The sequence below is a fragment of the Pseudophryne corroboree genome, chromosome 2, assembly GCF_028390025.1.
Source record: "Pseudophryne corroboree isolate aPseCor3 chromosome 2, aPseCor3.hap2, whole genome shotgun sequence".
NCBI classification, from domain to species: domain Eukaryota; kingdom Metazoa; phylum Chordata; class Amphibia; order Anura; family Myobatrachidae; genus Pseudophryne; species Pseudophryne corroboree.
Genome location: NC_086445.1, coordinates 451,897,878 through 451,917,422, shown reverse-complemented (window position 1 = coordinate 451,917,422; position 19,545 = coordinate 451,897,878). Strand labels below are relative to the sequence as shown.

The 19,545-nt window shown below is 44.7% G+C and overlaps 1 protein-coding gene and 1 long non-coding RNA gene across 7 annotated transcripts in view; one reads left to right on the top strand and one right to left on the bottom strand.

Annotated features, from left to right (window-relative positions):
* The window catches only part of LOC135027681 (uncharacterized), a 67,833-nt gene that overhangs the window by 11,757 nt on the left and 36,531 nt on the right, over positions 1-19,545 (top strand). Inside the window, exons 2-3 of one of the 2 annotated variants that reach the window (XR_010224096.1) lie at positions 17,162-17,305; positions 18,658-18,732. This is a non-coding gene — a long non-coding RNA (uncharacterized LOC135027681). Of the gene's footprint in view, positions 1-17,161; positions 17,306-18,657; positions 18,992-19,545 lie in introns of those variants that run through there. The other variant, XR_010224090.1, reaches the window with a different exon arrangement.
* The window catches only part of GTF2IRD1 (GTF2I repeat domain containing 1), a 191,923-nt gene that overhangs the window by 166,142 nt on the left and 6,236 nt on the right, over positions 1-19,545 (bottom strand). The window lies entirely within an intron of this gene.

The window sequence follows — 19,545 nt, the reverse complement described above, 5'->3', positions numbered from 1 at the left end:
TATGCCCCATTAGATATGCCCCCAGTCATTTGTTATGCCCTATTAGATATGCCCCCAGTCAGTTGTTATGCCCATTAAATATGTCCCATTAGATATGCCCCCTAGTAGCGCCACTTACATACACACATTAAAAGAAAAAAAACACAATACTCACCAGCCCTGCTGCTCAGCCTCAGCGGGCGCCCGGCATCTCCCTCGGTTAGGTGAGCCTGGCCGGGCCGGATCAAGTGGCTCTGCGGGCCTTATACGGCCCGCGGGCCTGAGGTTCCCCACCCCTGCCCTATACCCTTGAATTAGCTTTTATTAAAATTTACCTCACACACTGATATACCCTTAACTTCAATGGATATGACTGAGTGCAAGATTGAACCTACTCGAAATGCACTTTTGAGAGGAGTTACCAAAATGAAGACACCTCAGAAGGTCTTCCCTTACAAATAATCAGGGGTTATAGTGAGGGGGAACGAGGTGGAACTGAGTTCCACCACCTGTAATTGTAGGTGGAACTAGTTCCACCTCCTCGACGGCATTGCACAGTAATTATAAATCGTTTAAACGCAGTACCACTGTGTATCATGACGTGAATAAAAGGTACTACTGAGTGACGTAATGTGAATAAGGGGGGCACTGCTGTGTGTCGTAACGTGAATTAGAGGCACTACTATGTGGTGTAATGTGAATCAGGGCACTACATGCGGTGTAATGGGAATAAGACTGTGGTATACTGTGTGGTGTAATAAGATTTGTGGGTACTATTGTGTGACCACTGTCCCTTTATAAAGTATAAGAGGTAATGCACAAATTTATAGTTTGCAGGGGGATGCTAAATACCCTGGCTCCGCCTAATGGGAGGTGTGGGGGACGAGGTGGCGGGGTAAATGAGCACCTCTCCAGGACCACTTTAAGCCCTGCAAATATGGCAGTGGAGGCTGGGGGGCAGGCTGATCATGATCTGACGCTACTCGGTGTACTGTTTGCTGCTACCGGTCAGTTACCAGGCAGTGACTTCATACTATGGGCCAGATTTATCAGACCTTGGAGATTGATAAATCGCATGGTGATAAAGTACCAACCAACCAGCTCCTAACTGCCATGTTAAAGGCTGTGGGGCAGATGTATTAAGCCTGGAGAAGTGAAAAAGAAATGATTAAGCAGTGATAAGTGGAAGATGATAACGCAACAGCCAATCAGCTCCTAACTGTCAATTTAGATATTGGAGCTGATTGGTGCTGCGTTGTCACCTTGCACTTATCACTACTTTCTATCCTTGCTGTCCAGTATTCAGATAGTCACCGTCTCCAGGGGGAGTGTAAATTCGCCATGCAAGTATGTGATCCCATGCGTACGCCGAGCTGCAAAAATACACTGTGTGCAGTCTCTGCGCAGCCCAGGACTTACTCCTACGGTGCGATGAGAAGAGGCTGATCGGGGCCGGAGTTGACGTCAGACACCCTCCCTGAAAACGCTTGGTAACGTCTGCATATTTCCGGACACTCCCACTAAACGTTCAGTTGCCACCCACAAACGGCCTCCTCCTGTCAATTACCTTGCAAACGCCTATGCAATCAGATTTTTCGCACCATCCCGTCGCTGACCGGTGATGCCCTTTGTTGTTGTCCGACGCACGTGCGCACTGCGGTGCATACGTACCTGATCGCCCGCTGTCCGAAAAAGCACAGCAGCAATCAGGAATGAATCAGGCCCCATGTGCAGTGGGGGGCAAATATGACATGTGCAGAGAGAGTTAGATTTGGGTGGGGTGTTTTCAAACTGAAATCTAAATTGCAGTGTAAAAATAAAGCAGCCAGTATTTACCCTGCACAGAAACAAAATAAGCCACCCAAATCTAACTCTCTCTGCAAATGTTATATCTGCCCCCCCTGCAGTGCACATGGTTTTGACCATTAGAGAAAGATTTTGCTATGCGATCAGGTCTGAATCAGGCCCATTGTTGTAGATAACACAGCATAACATATACTGTATTCATAGCTGTTCAACTACTATACTTCGGTCTCTCAAGCACTGACTACTGCAATGCGATTTGATAGGGTGCCCTTGAAACTACAGAGGTTATTCAGCGGCAGCCAAATTTATGACAACACTTGGCCAAGATAAGTCATAAAATAACAATTGTAAAAGTAATTACATTTTAGTACAAGTTTTTAGTCCCTGAAGAAGTATTGTGATTAACTCTTTTATATACAAACAAGTATTTCTACAAACATGGAGATCCAACTAGCAAGATGTGCACAAGTTCCCAACTGAGAAATGAGCCATACAGAAAACAGCTAACTGAGGGCCTAATTCAGCATGGATCGCTAGATAAAGAATTCACAAATCAAGATATTAATCGAATGACTGCACATGCGTGGCGTTCGCATTGCACACACGTGTGGGGAAATAGCGACAGAAAATGCGTACAGATCGTAAACACAATGTAGACGCTGTTTGACTGACAGGTCCTTGATATACTGCCAGCATATGTATTACATACATCTTCACATGTATAATTATATGTGCGTAGCACACACACACACTCCTGCACTAGCTAATCGGCGTTGCGTCCCAGGGGCTGCAGCCGCCACTGAGCAGAACACAAACTCAGAATCCAACAACGACATGATCAAGGAGTAAGACTTATTCTGACTGTTAGCAAGCAAAAAGCTGTAACCGATGTCCATGCTTGCAAATATTTATTTTTATTGCCAGGAAAAGTGTCGAGAGTGAAGATGCATTATTGTGGGGGCGGGGCCAGGCATTTCTTGTCACTATGCCCCACCGCCTTGCTGCATAATCACTGTGAAAATCACAGGTCTGCGAAGAGAGGGCAGACTTTCCTGAGAATTGTGTCATCTTCACCCGTCCGTGCATTTCACAAGGAAGTTGGTGGGGGGATACTTCTCTCAGAGTCTGTGGGGACCCCACAAGATTAGGAGTCCCCGGGACATTCTGGACTGAGTAGGTAAACACACATCTGTCCAGATGGAACATTGTAAAATATGCACTAAGTCCCCCATATCTATGGTTACAGGAATTTCTGTGGATATATAAATCTGGACACACATGAAACACATATGTCGTATGGATTTAATAGGTTTTTGTTCACACTGTAAAAAAAGTATTTCCTCCCAACTGCACAACAAACAGTGCTTTAACAGGGCACAAATGCACGCTGAGCAGCGAGTTGCAGGTTGGTTTTCCTATTTTCTCTATCGTCCTAAGTGGATGCTGGGGTTCCTGAAAGGACCATGGGGAATAGCGGCTCCGCAGGAGACAGGGCACAAAAGTAAAGCTTTTACAGGTCAGGTGGTGTGTACTGGCTCCTCCCCCTATGACCCTCCTCCAGACTCCAGTTAGATTTTTGTGCCCGGCCGAGAAGGGTGCAATTCTAGGTGGCTCTCATAAAGAGCTGCTTAGAGAGTTTAGCTTAGGTTTTTTATTTTACAGTGATTCCTGCTGGCAACAGGATCACTGCAACGAGGGACAGAGGGGAGAAGAAGTGAACTCACCTGCGTGCAGGATGGATTGGCTTCTTGGCTACTGGACATGAAGCTCCAGAGGGACGATCACAGGTACAGCCTGGATGGTCACCGGAGCCACGCCGCCGGCCCCCTCACAGATGCTGAAGCAAGAAGAGGTCCAGAATCGGCGGCTGAAGACTCCTGCAGTCTTCTTAAGGTAGCGCACAGCACTGCAGCTGTGCGCCATTTTCCTCTCAGCACACTTCACATGGCAGTCACTGAGGGTGCAGGGCGCTGGGGGGGGGCGCCCTGGGAGGCAAATGAAAACCTTTAAAAAGGCTAAAAATACCTCACGTATAGCCCCAGAGGCTATATGGAGATATTTACCCCTGCCTAAATGTACTAAATAGCGGGAGACGAGCCCGCCGAAAAAGGGGCGGGGCCTATCTCCTCAGCACACGGCGCCATTTTCTGTCACAGCTCCGCTGGTCAGGAAGGCTCCCAGGTCTCTCCCCTGCACTGCACTACAGAAACAGGGTATAACAGAGAGGGGGGGCAAAATAAATGGCAATATATTAATATAAAAGCAGCTATAAGGGAGCACTTAATCATAAGGCTATCCCTGTCATATATAGCGCTTTTTGGTGTGTGCTGGCAGACTCTCCCTCTGTCTCCCCAAAGGGCTAGTGGGTCCTGTCTTCGTATAGAGCATTCCCTGTGTGTCTGCTGTGTGTCGGTACGTGTGTGTCGACATGTATGAGGACGTTATTGGTGTGGAGGCGGAGCAATTGCCAAATATGAGGATGTCACCTCCTAGGGGGTCGACACCAGAATGGATGCCTTTATTTGTGGAATTACGGGATAGCGTCAACTCGCTTAAGCAGTCGTTTGCCGACATGAGGCGGCCGGACACTCAATTAGTGCCTGTCCAGGCGCCTCAAATACCGTCAGGGGCTGTAAAACGCCCCTTGCCTCAGTCGGTCGACACAGACCCAGACACAGGCACTGATTCCGGTGGTGAAGGTGACGAATTAACCGTATTTTCCAGTAGGGCCACACGTTATATGATTTTGGCAATAAAGGAGATGTTACATTTAGCTGATACTACAGGTACCACTAAACAGGGTATTATGTGGGGTGTGAAAAAACTACCAGTAGTTTTTACCAAATCAGAAGAATTAAATGACGTGTGTGATGAAGCGTGGGGTGCCCCGATAAAAAAACTGCTAATTTCAAAGAAGTTATTGGCTTTATACCCTTTCCCGCCAGAGGTTAGGGAGCGCTGGGAAACACCTCCTAGGGTGGACAAAGCGCTAACACGCTTATCAAAACAAGTGGCGTTACCCTCTCCTGAGACGGCCGCACTTAAAGATCCATCAGATAGGAGGATGGAAAATATCCAAAAAGGTATATACACACATGCAGGTGTTATACTACGACCAGATATTGCGACTGCCTGGATGTGCAGTGCTGGGGTAGTTTGGTCAGAGTCCCTGATCGAAAATATTGATACCCTGGACAGGGACAATATTTTACTGTCGTTAGAACAAATAAAGGATGCATTTCTTTATATGCGTGATGCACAGAGAGATATCTGCACACTGGCATCACGGGTAAGTGCTATGTCCATTTCGGCCAGAAGAGCTTTATGGACACGACAGTGGACAGGCGATGCGTAGAGGAGTTATTTGGGGTCGGTCTATCGGATTTGGTGGCCACGGCTACGGCCGGGAAATCCACCTTTCTACCTCAAGTCACTCCCCAACAGAAAAAGGCACCGACCTTTCAACCGCAGCCCTTTCGTTCCTTTAAAAATAAGAGAGCAAAGGGCTATTCATATCTGCCACGAGGCAGAGGACGAGGGAAGAGACAGCAACAGGCAGCTCCTTCCCAGGAACAGAAGCCCTCCCCGGCTTCTACAAAAGCCTCAGCATGACGCTGGGGCTTCGCAAGCGGACTCGGGGGCGGTAGGCGGTCGTCTCAAGAATTACAGCGCGCAGTGGGCTCACTCGCAGGTAAATCCCTGGATCCTGCAGATAATATCTCAGGGGTACAGGTTGAAATTAGAGACAGAGCCACCTCGCCGTTTCCTGAAGTCTGCTTTACCAACGTCCCCCTCAGAAAGGGAGACGGTTTTGGAAGCCATTCACAAGCTGTATTCTCAGCAGGTGATAGTCAAGGTACCTCTTCTACAACAAGGGAAGGGGTATTATTCCACTCTTTTTGTGGTACCGAAGCCGGATGGCTCGGTAAGGCCTATTCTAAATCTGAAGTCCTTGAACCTGTACATAAAGAAGTTCAAGTTCAAGATGGAGTCACTCAGAGCAGTGATAGCGAACCTGGAAGAAGGGGACTTTATGGTATCCTTGGACATCAAGGATGCGTATCTCCACGTTCCAATTACCCCTCACACCAGGGGTACCTCAGGTTCGTTGTACAAAACTGTCACTATCAGTTTCAGACGCTGCCGTTTGGTTTGTCCACGGCATCTCGGGTCTTTACAAAGGTAATGGCCGAGATAATATTTCTTCTTCGAAGAAAAGGCGTATTAATTATCCCATACTTGGACGATCTCCTAATAAGGGCAAGGTCCAGAGAACAGCTAGAGATGGGTTTAGCACTATCTCAAGAGGTGCTAAAGCAGCACGGATGGATTCTGAATATTCCAAAATCCCAATTAATGCCGACAACTCGTCTGCTGTTCCTGGGGATGATTCTGGACACAGTTCAGAAAAAGGTTTTTCTTCCCGAAGAAAAAGCCAAGGAGTTATCTGACCTGGTCAGGAACCTCCTAAAACCAGGAAAGGTGTCTGTACATCAATGCACAAGAGTCCTGGGAAAAAATGGTAGCTTCTTACGAAGCAATCCCTTTCGGCAGATTCCATGCAAAGGGATCTGTTGGACAAATGGTCAGGGTCGCATCTTCAGATGCACCTGCGGATAACCCTGTCGCCGAGGACAAGGGTATCCCTTCTGTGGTGGTTGCAGGAGGCTCATCTATTGGAGGGCCGCAGATTCGGCATGCAGGATTGGATCCTGGTGACCACGGATGCCAGCCTGAGAGGCTGGGGAGCAGTCACACAGGGAAGAAATTTCCAGGGAGTGTGGTCGAGCCTGAAAAAGTCTCTTCACATAAGCATTCTGGAACTAAGAGCAATCTACAATGCTCTAAGCCAGGCGAAACCTCTGCTTCAAGGAAGACCGGTGTTGATCCAGTCGGACAACATCACGGCAGTCGCCCATGTAAACAGACAGGGCGGCACAAGAAGCAGGAGGGCAATGGCAGAAGCTGCCAGGATCCTTCGCTGGGCGGAGAATCACGTGATAGCACTGTCAGCAGTATTCATCCCGGGCGTGGACAACTGGGAAGCAGACTTCCTCAGCAGACACGACCTTCACCCGGGAGAGTGGGGACTTCATCCAGAAGTTTTCCACATGCTATTAAACCGTTGGGTAAAACCAATGGTGGACATGATGGCGTCTCGCCTCAACAAGACACTGGACAGGTATTGCGCCAGGTCAAGAGATCCGCAGGCAATAGCTGTGGACGCGCTGGTAACACATTGGGTGTACCAGTCGGTATAGGTGTTTCCTCCTCTGCCTCTCATACCAAAGGTTTTGAGGATTATACGGCAAAGAGGAGTAAGACTAGTGGCTCCGGATTGGCCAAGAAGGACTTGGTACCCGGAACTTCAAGAGATGGTCACGGACGATCCGTGGCCTCTACTTCTGAGAAGGGACCTGCTTCAGCAGGGTCCTTGTCTTTTCAAGACTTACCGCGGCTGCGTTTGACGGCATGGCGTTTGAATGCCAGATCCTAAAAGGAAAAGGCATTCCAGAAGAAGTCATTCCTACCTTGATAAAGGCAAGGAAGGAAGTCACCGCGAAGCATTATCGCCGTATTTGGCGAAAATATGTTGCGTGGTGCGAGCAGCGGAGTGCTCCGATGGAGGAATTTCAACTGGGTCGTTTTCCTACATTTCCTGCAATCAGGATTGTCTATGGGTCTCAAATTGGGATCTATTAAGGTTCAAATTTCGGCCCTATCAATATTCTTCCAAAAAGAATTGGCCTCAGTCCCTGAGGTCCAGATTTTTATCAAAGGAGTACTGCATATACAGCCTCCTGTGGTGCCTAAGGTGGCACCGTGGGATCTAAATGTAGTTTTAGATTTCCTCAAATCCAATTGGTTTGAACCACTAAAGAATGTGGATTTGAAATATCTCACATGGAAAGTGACTATGTTACTGGCCCTGGCTTCGGCCGGGAGAGTATCTGAACTGGCGGCTTTGTCTTATAAAAGCCCTTATTTAATTTTCCATTCGACATAGGGCAGAGCTGCGGACGCGTCCGCATTTTCTCCCTAAGGTGGTATCAGCGTTTCACCTGAACCAGCCTATTGTAGTGCCTGCGGCTACAGACGACTTGAAGGACTCCAAGTTGTTGGACGTTGTCAGAGCCTTAAAAATATACATTTAAAGGACGGCTGGAGTCAGAAAATCTGACTCGCTGTTTATACTGTATGCACCCAACAAGTTGGGTGCACCTGCTTCTAAGCAGTCGATTGCTCGTTGGATTTGTAACAAAATTCAACTTGTACATTCTGTGGCAGGCCTGCCACAGCCTAAATCTGTTAAGGCCCATTCCGCAAGGAAGGTGGGCTCATCTTGGGCGGCTGCCCGAGGGGTCTCGGCATTACAACTCTGCCGAGCAGCTACGTGGTCAGGGGAGAACACGTTTGTAAATTTTTACAAATTTGATACCCTGGCAAAGGAGGACCTGGAGTTCTCTCATTCGGTGCTGCAGAGTCATCCGCACTCTCCCGCCCGTTTGGGAGCTTTGGTATAATCCCCATGGTCCTTTCAGGAACCCCAGCATCCACTTAGGACGATAGAGAAAATAAGAATTTACTTACCGATAATTCTATTTCTCGGAGTCCGTAGTGGATGCTGGGCGCCCATCCCAAGTGCGGATTATCTGCAATACTTGTACATAGTTATTGTTAACTAATTCGGGTTATTGTTTAGGAAGCCATCTTTCAGAGGCTCCTCTGTTATCATACTGTTAACTGGGTTTAGATCACAAGTTGTACGGTGTGATTGGTGTGGCTGGTATGAGTCTTACCCGGGATTCAAAATCCTCCCTTATTGTGTACGCTCGTCCGGGCACAGTACCTAACTGGAGTCTGGAGGAGGGTCATAGGGGGAGGAGCCAGTACACACCACCTGACCTGTAAAAGCTTTACTTTTGTGCCCTGTCTCCTGCGGAGCCGCTATTCCCCATGGTCCTTTCAGGAACCCCAGCATCCACTACGGACTCCGAGAAATAGAATTATCGGTAAGTAAATTCTTATTTAAATTACTGCCACTTTAAATCTACAAATTGAATCACCAGATTTGTGCCGGTTCCTGCAAATAGAGAAGCCCCCATCTCATAAACTGGCAACTTGCTGCATATGAATAACCGAGAACATGGAGGACATATGGGGGGTATGTTAGTGTACCAAAAAATCAAGAAACTGGGCAAAACCATGTTGCACTGCAGATGGGCCAGATGTAACATGTGCAGAGAGCGTTAGATATGGGTGGGTTATATTGTTTATGTGCATGGTAAATACTGGCTGCTTAATTTTACACTGCAATTTAGATTTCAGTTTGAACACACCCCACCCAACTCTAACTCTCTCTGCACATGTTACATCTGCCCCCCTGCAGTGCACATGGTTTTGACCTTTACTGTGTTTTTTTGGGGGGTTTGCTAACAAACCTGAATAAGGCCCACAGTTTAGTGTAAACACTCCAGTCTTATTAGCCAATCCATTTTAAGCTTGCCAACAGTTCCAATTTTCATGGTACCATCCAGATTTTTAGCAGATCACAGGGATCAAAAATGGTTGTGTCTATACACATGCGATGAGTGGATAAGGGAATAACCTAGTGTTTCATGTTATTCCAATCAGGTATGCCTTTAACTTATTATTGTGCAATACTATGGGATATGCTAGAACAGAATCGTTTTGTTTGTAGAATTAAAGCTTTGATGCTATGTTACAGATTAAAAAGAGTGTCCTATGTCTCAAATTGCGCATTCAGGTATCTCAGAAAATGTAACTGCTGGAGCCACAGGAGTTAACAATAGAAAGCTGCATTTTGTGCCTCTCAACATATCAGGAGTTGCCTAATTGTATTTAATTCCCACCAGATGGATGAAAATCGATATTGTTTATAACCAAGTAACGTTTTCCTATGATCAAAGCAACAAACCTTGCATCCTTGCTGCCTGGGACTGGGAATTAATTGTTAGTAGTTGCCCAGGAATTGGGCTGTAAGCAATCAGCTAATCAGAGCCAGTTACTGATCAGTGATGTTGCAAGGATCCTGACGCGGCACTGAGAGCCCCAGGAACCATTGAGAAGGAAGGCCCTGGGAGCCTTCTGCAAAGCTTCCACATAGGAAAAACACAGAGAACAAGCAAGTACATAGATAAAAAGCATTTTATGTAGACAGTAAATTGAGTGACTGTACAGTATGTGTACCTTACAGCCAAGATAATCTAGTGGGGTTTGCCATCAATCTACAGATATCACGTCTATATAACTTGTCAGATTAGATGTAGTGAGTACATAACATGTCCTTATTCTCTCTCTCTCTCTCTCTCTCTCTCTCTCTCTCTCTCTCTCTCTCTCTCTCTCTCTTCCCCCCCACCCCCAAGGGTGTAAATAGGTCAGCACAGATGGTGTAATGGTTAGCATTACTGCCTCACAGCACTGAGGTCATGGGTTCAATTCTCACCATGGCGCTAACTGTGTGGAGTTTATATATTCTCTCCGTGCTTGCGTGGGTTTCCTCCCACAATCCAAAAACATACTGGTAGGTTAATTGGCTCCCAACAAAATTAACCCTAGCATGAATGTGTGTGCATGTACATGTGGTAGGGAATATAGAATGTAAACTCCCCTGGGGCAGGGACTGATGTAAATGGCCAAATATTCTCTGTAAAGCGCTGCGGAATATGCGTGCGCTATATAAATAACTGGTAATAAATAAATAAATTAGTAGATTACCATTCCTTATAGTTTTAATGTCAGTAATGGGGCCAGAAGTCTTTCTGAATAACTTGCCTGTAGTTAGAATAAAACATCATGCAGTGTGTGTGACTGACTGTTAATTACTGAGTTAAACCTAAAGGTGCCTACACACTGAGCAATTTTGCGGTCAGTTTGGACGAAAACGATAAATCATAACGATAAATCGTTCAGAAAAGTGCAAATCGTATGTTCTCGTCAAACAATGATCCGATGCGCGTTCCCGCAGCTCGTATGATGTATCCTCTGATCTTAACTGTTGCAGTCAAGATCTGGCAATGCCGTTAGTGAATTGGATACAGAGCGTTTCCTTTTTGCACATACGATGGATCGTACAAACTGCGTCATTTGAATGACATTTCCTGTACATTATTATTATTATTATTATTATTATTATTATTATTATTATTTAAAAAGAAATCTATAAGATAATATATCAGTGTTTGCAGCAAACGATAAATCGTTAACGATCTAACGATATGAAACTATCGAGATCGTATGATAAATCGTTTGTTAAAAGAACACTTTTTTTTTACAAAATCGTGAGTCAGGGACTGCCAGGGAGCTCCCGGGGGAGTTCAAGGGAAATCGCAAACGATATTGCATCGTTTGTGAATCACTCAGTGTTTGGGCACCGCAACACTGCTCCTCCTGTCTAGGTAACAAGGCCAATTCTATTCTTGCTAGAATACACACAACTGTCATAACTTTCCATACAATACAACTGACATTGCGGGGAAAATCTATGTGTGGCGCAAACTAAGTGCAATGTGTGGTGGGTTTGAAACCACTTCCATTCTGGGGGAGGGGCTGCACATACAGTGGCTAAGATCCCCAGTTGTAGGTAACGGGGACTATTCAATTAGCCCCAACACCCAGCATTTATCGGGGATTATGCTTTGGGTGCCTCAGGCACGCAATGTATAATCCCAGATAAGCAGCCCTTGGAACCATGATAACACATGGGTCCAGCTACTTATTATTATCCCATGTGTTATCGCACGAAAACTGGAAATGTATTTAATTGAATAGCCCAATAATGACCATCAGGAAAAAATCTTGCAATCAGACCATTTAAGAAGTTTATGTACTAAGTGGTGGCTTGCAAAACACCCCATAATTTGCTACTAAAATATTGCCCTTAAAAATTTCACGTTTAACTACTTGCCTGGCATGGTCGCATCAGATGCAACCATACCAGCAAGTGCTTTATCTGAACTGGTCGCTCACGATGCGACCAGTCAGACAGCGTGGGAAGAGAAACGTTCCGATGCTGCCACTTTCTGAAGGTCCCTCTGCCTTCCCGCACCCTCCCCCAGTGTTTACCATGCTGACGATTATTGCTGATCGGCAGTCACCTAGCCGCTGGAGAAGTATAAATTAACCCCCCCAAGCCACCCACGTGTACATGGTGGCTGTCCCGGCTTTTAACAATAGCTGCAATGTTCCAATGATGACTACCGATGTTGGGGGAAACAATTTTTAAAAAATATAAAAAAAATATTTATATTTTTTTTAAATCATTTTTGATACGTTTGAATACATGTTCTTCACCTAATTCGCTCATAAAAAAAATACCCCATCAATTTCTGAGCAGTTTTGGGGGAAAAAATTGTTAGTAAAGTGGTTAAACTAATCCTATATAATCAACGCTGGATGGTGCTCCCCAGAATTTACTTGGTATCAAAAAGAAAAACAAGAAATATGTTTTGTAAAAGGCTGCACTTGAAAGTGAGTTACGGGTTTAGCGCAATGCTTGCCGGGAGGCATGGATTTACAGTGTTATTTTACAGATCAAAACTAAAGGCCCCCACACATTAGAATGATTTAATGTATGATGTGCACAATTTCGACACATCGGGTCGATAAATCGTTAGCAACAGTGCAAATCGTGTAGCTTCCACTAACGATAATGATCCGATGTGCAGTCCCGCGGGTTGTTTGTAGTAACTTCAGATCTTACCTACTGAAGGCACCGAATATCGAGAGTCCAGGACTGGCAGGGAGTTCAAGGGAAATAGTTAAAGACAGTGCATCGTATGTGAGACGTTCTATGGTGTGGGGGCCTTAAGTTTTATCAAGTTTGTTAAAATACTACTAATATGATACCCCTTTTAGGCCGCCTGACATGGGAGCTCCCAGGGTGTGACCCGTCTCAGGCACCCTGCCACCGCTATAAGTAACCTGGCATATTGCCGGGATGGCGACGTCAGCGGCGCCCGTCAACACACCGTGAACGGGATACAGGTTGCATCGACCCGGCTCCCGTTCACACCACACAGCACCTTTCAGACCGCACATAAACACGCATTCATGTGACAATAACCCATGTTCATAGCGGGCGGTCTGAAAGGGGTACTGTTGAGCAAACCGATTACTAAGCAAAATAATGATTACGGTGAAGAGATTTGTTTGCTATAAACTGTGGAGACTAAAGAAAGTAAACAGGTGTTGTTGGCCAGTTTTGATAATGCCTGGAAATCGCTGTAAATAGCCCAGGCAGTCTCAGATGGCAATACATGGAAATCTATTTCGAATACAATGGGTTGTGAAAGTAATGCTGTCCTCAGGCCCCTGATCTTTCACAGTTTCTTTCATTCAAGCTTTCCTATAAAAATGTGTGAGGAGCACACTGACCCAGCCAGCTTGATGTGTGCATACAGTAAATGCATCCCTGTAACATGTAATAAACTGTGTAACAGTCTAGAATTACTGTAGTGCTCTTTGGTCCTGCATACAAGTGCAGTACAGAAATATCTGCCATACAGTATTTCTGCAGCACTTTTCTCTCTGCTCATAGCGTTATCTCTTTAAAGGTGGTTCTATGGTGTAGTCACAAGAAACCAGGGATGAAATTACAACCTAATGTCTACTCCTTCACAATGCAGATCATTGTCAGTGATGACTCCCTAATAAAGATAATTAAAAAACCTCCAGAAGATGGAGATGGTTGTAAATGACTGCAGCCAAGACTTTGTCCATGTTGTAACATAAGAAACAAGAGACACCGTTTTATTCAAACATGACAGGTGCTGCATTACCAGAAACAATTCTCAATGTAGTTAATACAAGTCTGACACCAGTCAGGATTGGATTTTGAGATCTTCATACATTCTTGGTTTCAGTTCTTAAGTATGTGAATGAAATTCTATTGCTGGGTGATAGGCTTAAAAAAAATATTGAGTCTAACTTCATAATGTTATAGTTAAATCAACAGTAAAATAAAAAGTATTTGATATGTAAGCACAGATAGTCCAACAGGATCCAGGGACAGGTGGTAAATCAAGTGTGATACCATTCAATATTCCACGATCCCTATTTCTATATACAGCACTGCGTTATATGCTGTCAATATGCTATAATAAAATGATAAACAATATCTGATCAAGATACAGACAAACCAATTCATTGGCTTTGCAGTAAGAAACATTACATAATTACACAAAAAAATCTGACTTTATACTGGGGGTTTTGTTTTTGGGTTGTTTTTTTTACTTGCAGTGGTAGAAGTTGGACTGTTTTTGGTAGTATGTCATACACTGTTATATGCCCTACACACTGGGCGATAAAACTAAACTATATGAACGTTCTGGTTCGTTCATGAACGAGAACGCACTCATATCGTTCAGTGTGTAGGCACCGACGTTCATCGTTGGAGCCCTGTCGCTTGTGCATGCAGGCCAATATGGACAATCTCTTCCATATTTGCCTGCACTTCTATGGAGCCGGGTGACAGGGGGAGTGAAGAAACTTCACTCCCCCCATCGCTGCCCCCCCACCGCCGGGTCACCCGTCGGCCGTATCCGCCACCGGGCAGCTCGCTAGTGTGTAGGGCCCTTTACTCAAATCGCGTCAAACAGCCCCTCTCGTTGTACCAGATCCTAGTTGACTCAACCACACTGAGCATCTAGCTTAAAATTTGTGTCTTATTCAAATAATTAAAACTCATCCCAGCAGTTGGGATGCCAGCGGTCATGTGACAGATGCTGGAATCCCAACATCACTCGGAACCCCAGTGCCGGAACACTGACCGCCAACATACCAAAGGTAAGTATCGGGGTCACTGTTAGGGTTAGGGCCCGGGAGAGGGGTTAGAGTTAGGCACTAAAGGTGGGGGGGGGATGTTGCCATAGACGCCACCACAGGCGGGTTGGGGACAGGGCATTCTCAGTGTCGGGATGTCAGTGTCTGTCATGTGACCGCCGGCATCCTGACATCCGGGATCCCATACTGAATCCAATAAAACTGCTATCTTGCACTGATCAATTTTATGCGTGACACTTGTATATCTGAGTCCCACTAAGTCTGACAAGTTCCGTTGTGCTTCATCTGCCACTTTGTACGTGTTTAAAACAAATTCCTCCATGGTTAAAGTTGCAGCCCAGTGTCTTTAGCAGAAAGTCATTTTTCACTGCAACTGCCATGCGAATACAACCCAAAATATAAAGAAAAATCTGGTATGTTACTACTCAAGGAGCGCCTCAGTCGCATCAGGTGTCTCATGGTGTATGGACGCTAGGTTTATAATGACAGATTTGTATTGCCACTTTTACAGCTTCAATTGAATACTACCAAACTCCAGTCACCTATATTTTCCATACTGCCACTACTAAATTTGCACTTCAACCACTGCTTGCAAATCCATCATAGTTTCATTATTAAAATAATCTGGGGAAGTGGGTACCGGGAAGGAGGGAAATGGTGGTAGGATGAAGCTTTGCCTAGGGTTCAGAGAAAATGTGTACTTGCAAACAAAAGCTAGGTACACACTATACAATTATTGGGCTGATTTGGCACTAAGCAGTGATTGGGCTAATTTATAGTATAGGGTGTAGGCATGAGTGTTTCACTGATAAAACTGTTAAACCACACATCTCCCCCCTCCCCCCCCCCTGCCACCCCAAATGCATTTCTTCGATTATCCAAACTGTTGGTCAAGACCAAAAATCTTGGACTCAATTTCCCGATACTGAGCAGGGTGTGTGCATTCTCAATAATCTGCCCCTTATTTCCTATGTTTTTCCTGACACTATGTCATCCTCCTTGTGGATGGACATACCGTATGCAAAACTAGTGTGGCGGAAAATTGGTGGCTTCTAATTAAAAATGGCATAATGTGTAGTACAGATATTGGGGTTTTCATTTGCCGAAAAAGAAGAGGTAAAATCAGAGAAGTGAACACTGAAAGAGCGATTAGATAGGTAGAATGGGGACCAAGTAAGGGCTGTGTCCTGAAGACCTAGGGATTGTAGTGTTTGTATGAGAAGAGAGTGGTCAGCAGTGTCAATAGCAGTAGAGAGATCTAGATGAATAAGAAGTGTGTAATGGCCTTTCGATCTAGAAGTGACTAGATCATTCAGTACTTTGGTCAGTGCCGTCTCTGTGGAGTGTTGGGCACGAAAGCCTGACTGAAGTGGGTCCAGTAAGTTGTGGGAGTTAAGAAAGTGTGTAAGGCGAGTGTAGGCAAGTCTCTCAAGTAGCTTGGAGGGACTGGGTAGCTGAGAAATGGAACGGTAGTTATAGAGTGTGTTTGGGTCAGAGTTGTGTTTTTTTAGAATGGGAGTAATCACTGCATGTTTAAACAGAGAAGGAAAGATACCAGTGGCAGGATAATGAGAATATTTCTAAGGATATAAGTATACCACCCTTCTGCATGGATTCAATTTTATACTTTTATCTGAGCAGAATCATGGAAAAAGCTTTGAACCTATTTCAATTTTCCATGGCAGAACACTGTCAGTCTATCAGCACTCAGACTGTGGTTCCTATGTGATTTTTCTACAAAATGCTTATCTCTTAGTTTCCAATTATTAAAACTTGTATTACACTTAGATTAACAGCATCTTTGCATTTGGCCAAAAAAAGAAAAACATAACACAGACTGGAATCATTCAGGTTCCAGAGTTTAGGTAGAAAATTTCTAGGTCGACCACATATGGTCGACATGTACAAAAGGTTGACAGGTTCAAATGGTCGATATGGAAATGGTCAGCACACGTGGTCGACATAACTTTTTACATCTCCTTCATACTTTACAAGCCACGTGGACTACGATTGAGAATGGTAACCTGTGCCAAGCGGAGCAAGGCATCTTGCCTGCAACATGGCGAGCAAAGCGGTACACTAAATGGGGTTCCCTGTGCTCTGTTGGTGAAAATGACGGAAAGAAAGTTGTCATCCTTTTTTGTGTCGCCCATTTGCCGTGTCACCCATGTGTCAACCATTTGTACATTTCGACTGGTTGCCAGTGTCGACCTAATGCATGTCGACCATATGGAGTTGACCTAAACATTGTATCTTCTATACCACACCCAGATAATTAAATGTCAGACAGGTGTCCCTATTTCTGCTTTAAGATGAGCTGAAGCCCATGGATGATACTATTAATATGCCTTACACAGCACCTGCTGTGACACTGGATTAATGGTGGATATTTTATCTGCTCCTCAGGATTTATTATTTTTTTTATTTATTTTTTGTCACTCATCCCAACTTGTTTTAAATATTAATATTGCTATATGTGTGTAATTACATTTATGGTAACATATATAGACCTCAATTTGATATGTTAACAGTAGTTTTATTATCCGGTTTGGCTTTTTATGCTCTTTTGAAGGACTAAAAATCCGTAACTTGATGGAAAATGCAGCTGTTCCCATAGACACCAGCAGTGCAAGAGGGCTTGAAGAAAGGAAAGTGCAGACGTTTATAAGGCTTGCTGTGGCACACTGTATTATCATTATCTAATAGATATGTGAAGGTACTGTATCTGCTTAAATCTTTGCATATTATTTAGATGTTAAAATGGGTTCACCATTTCAGACGTCAACAAGTGTAGTACTTCTTAGCAGACATAGCAAAACCTCTTATACGAATGGATTACTGCTATACAAATTTTGTATTTATTTTTTTGTATGTACTTATATAAACGCAATCTTAAAATAATGTTCTACGGATCAGTGCTGAAGCACAAATTCAGTGCACACCCTAGTGATGCGGGCCGGATGAAGAGAGACACTCCCGTATTCGCGAGGGGGTCCCCCTTCCCGCGGACCCACGAATTGCGACTCTTTCCCAATGTGGGGGCGGGGCTTAATGATGTCACAGCCCAGCCACCCGAAGTCTCCTGCAGCGTCTCCTCTCCGGGCTTCTCCCGGAGAGGAGAAATTTAAAGTAGGCAAGTTTGATATGCAGCATCGATATGCAGAAACGAGGAACATCGACTCGGAGTCTATAGTTACGCAGACTGGCCATGGCAGTATCGGGATAATTGGGATCCCGTCGGTCGAAATACCAACGCCGGAATCCCGACAGCCGACAAAATGTCGATTTCGACCGCTGCCCGGTATTCCCACTAGGGTGGTGGTCCACGGCACCACCCGAGGGGGAATATAATAGTGTGGCGACTGAGTACGAAGTGTGGCAGGCGCAGCGAGCCTGTGAGGGGATACGCTGCGCTCAATGTCGGGATTTTAGCTGTTGGGATCCAGACTGATGGGAAATCCTACTGAATCCCTCTATGTACATGATTGCAGCAGAAGGCAAAAACATGTCTTGAAAATAGCCGTTCCTTTTTTTTACCGCCACTCCTCCAAACAGTCCCTTCCTGTTAATCATTCTGCAAATAAATCCTCAATACCAGCAGCATCGCAACAGTAACTTGTCAATTGTGTGCAGTGCGATCATAGCGCAGGATAGCAATAATCTCTCAGTTGCACAAAGATAGGCATTGTGTACAAATCGGAATCGGGCTCTATGCGACAGATTCAGCCTGGTATCATGACCAACAAACGCGTCCTATCACTGTGAGGGAATGACTGCAGTAGGGAATATATAATAAAGGCACATGCCTCTAAGCTGTAACTAGTACACACATTATTTTATCTCCACTTGCCCACAGCTTAATCTATTTTAATACAAAAGGTTAAAGACAAAATGTAAGGCAGTGTACATAAATCTTCAAACGTCACTAATGAAAATATTTTGTTAGAAGAACCAACCAAAATGTCCCCTTCACAGAAAATACAATCTGTCATAATGAAAATAACAATGGCTAACAGTATGTTATTTGTATGCCTTTATGTTATTGTGTATTTCCTTTTTCATTTTCAGCCAAACAGATCAAGGTTCACTGGTAATAACTGGCAACACTACTGCAGCAAAGTAGATGAACTTGCAGGTGTTTAGGTCTGTATCAGTATTACTTACAAGTACAGGAAGCTGCATCTGCAAACACCTGCCATACTAACAGCAACTGCTCTAACGTGCCCCACATAAAACAATGGAATATAATCTAGCGACAGTCAAACTCAATGGCACATGGATGACAAAGGTTTATAAACTCCACTGACATCAATTCTGAAACTTCCTTTTTATATTTTTATGTATGGCAAAATAGAAGTACGTATTTAGATTATCTAAATCTCAGGACACAACTTGAATTAAATGTGACAGAAGTTAAGTGTTTTTCTGTATCACATTAATTACTACCTATTATAGTTCTATTGTGTCTAAACTCACACGCTGTAGTGACAGGCAGGCCCAGACTTGTGGGAAGGTAACACAGGTGCAACCCGGGTGGTCACTACACCCATGCAACCCCAAGGCAACAGGGACATGGAGAAGGAGATTTACAGTACAGTCAATATATAAGGCATACTTGCCTACCTGACCCTCTCCATGAGGGAGAAAATGCTCTGTTCCTGGACTTTCCTGGTAATGTATGATTGCCATCACCTGTGGTGAAACACCTTTCTTATCAATTAACTAGCTCACCACAGGTGATGGCAATCATACATTACCAGGAAAGTCCAGGAACAGAGCATTTTCTCCCTCATGGAGAGGGTCAGGTAGGCAAGTATGATATAAGGGTACAAAAATACTTTTATCAAATTTCCTTTAAAAGTATCGCAGAAACAGCTGATGTACAGTATAAGTGTCGGGCAGCTGAAGTACAGTATAGGTGATAGGTAGATCACTGAGACTCAGAGTTGAAAATGC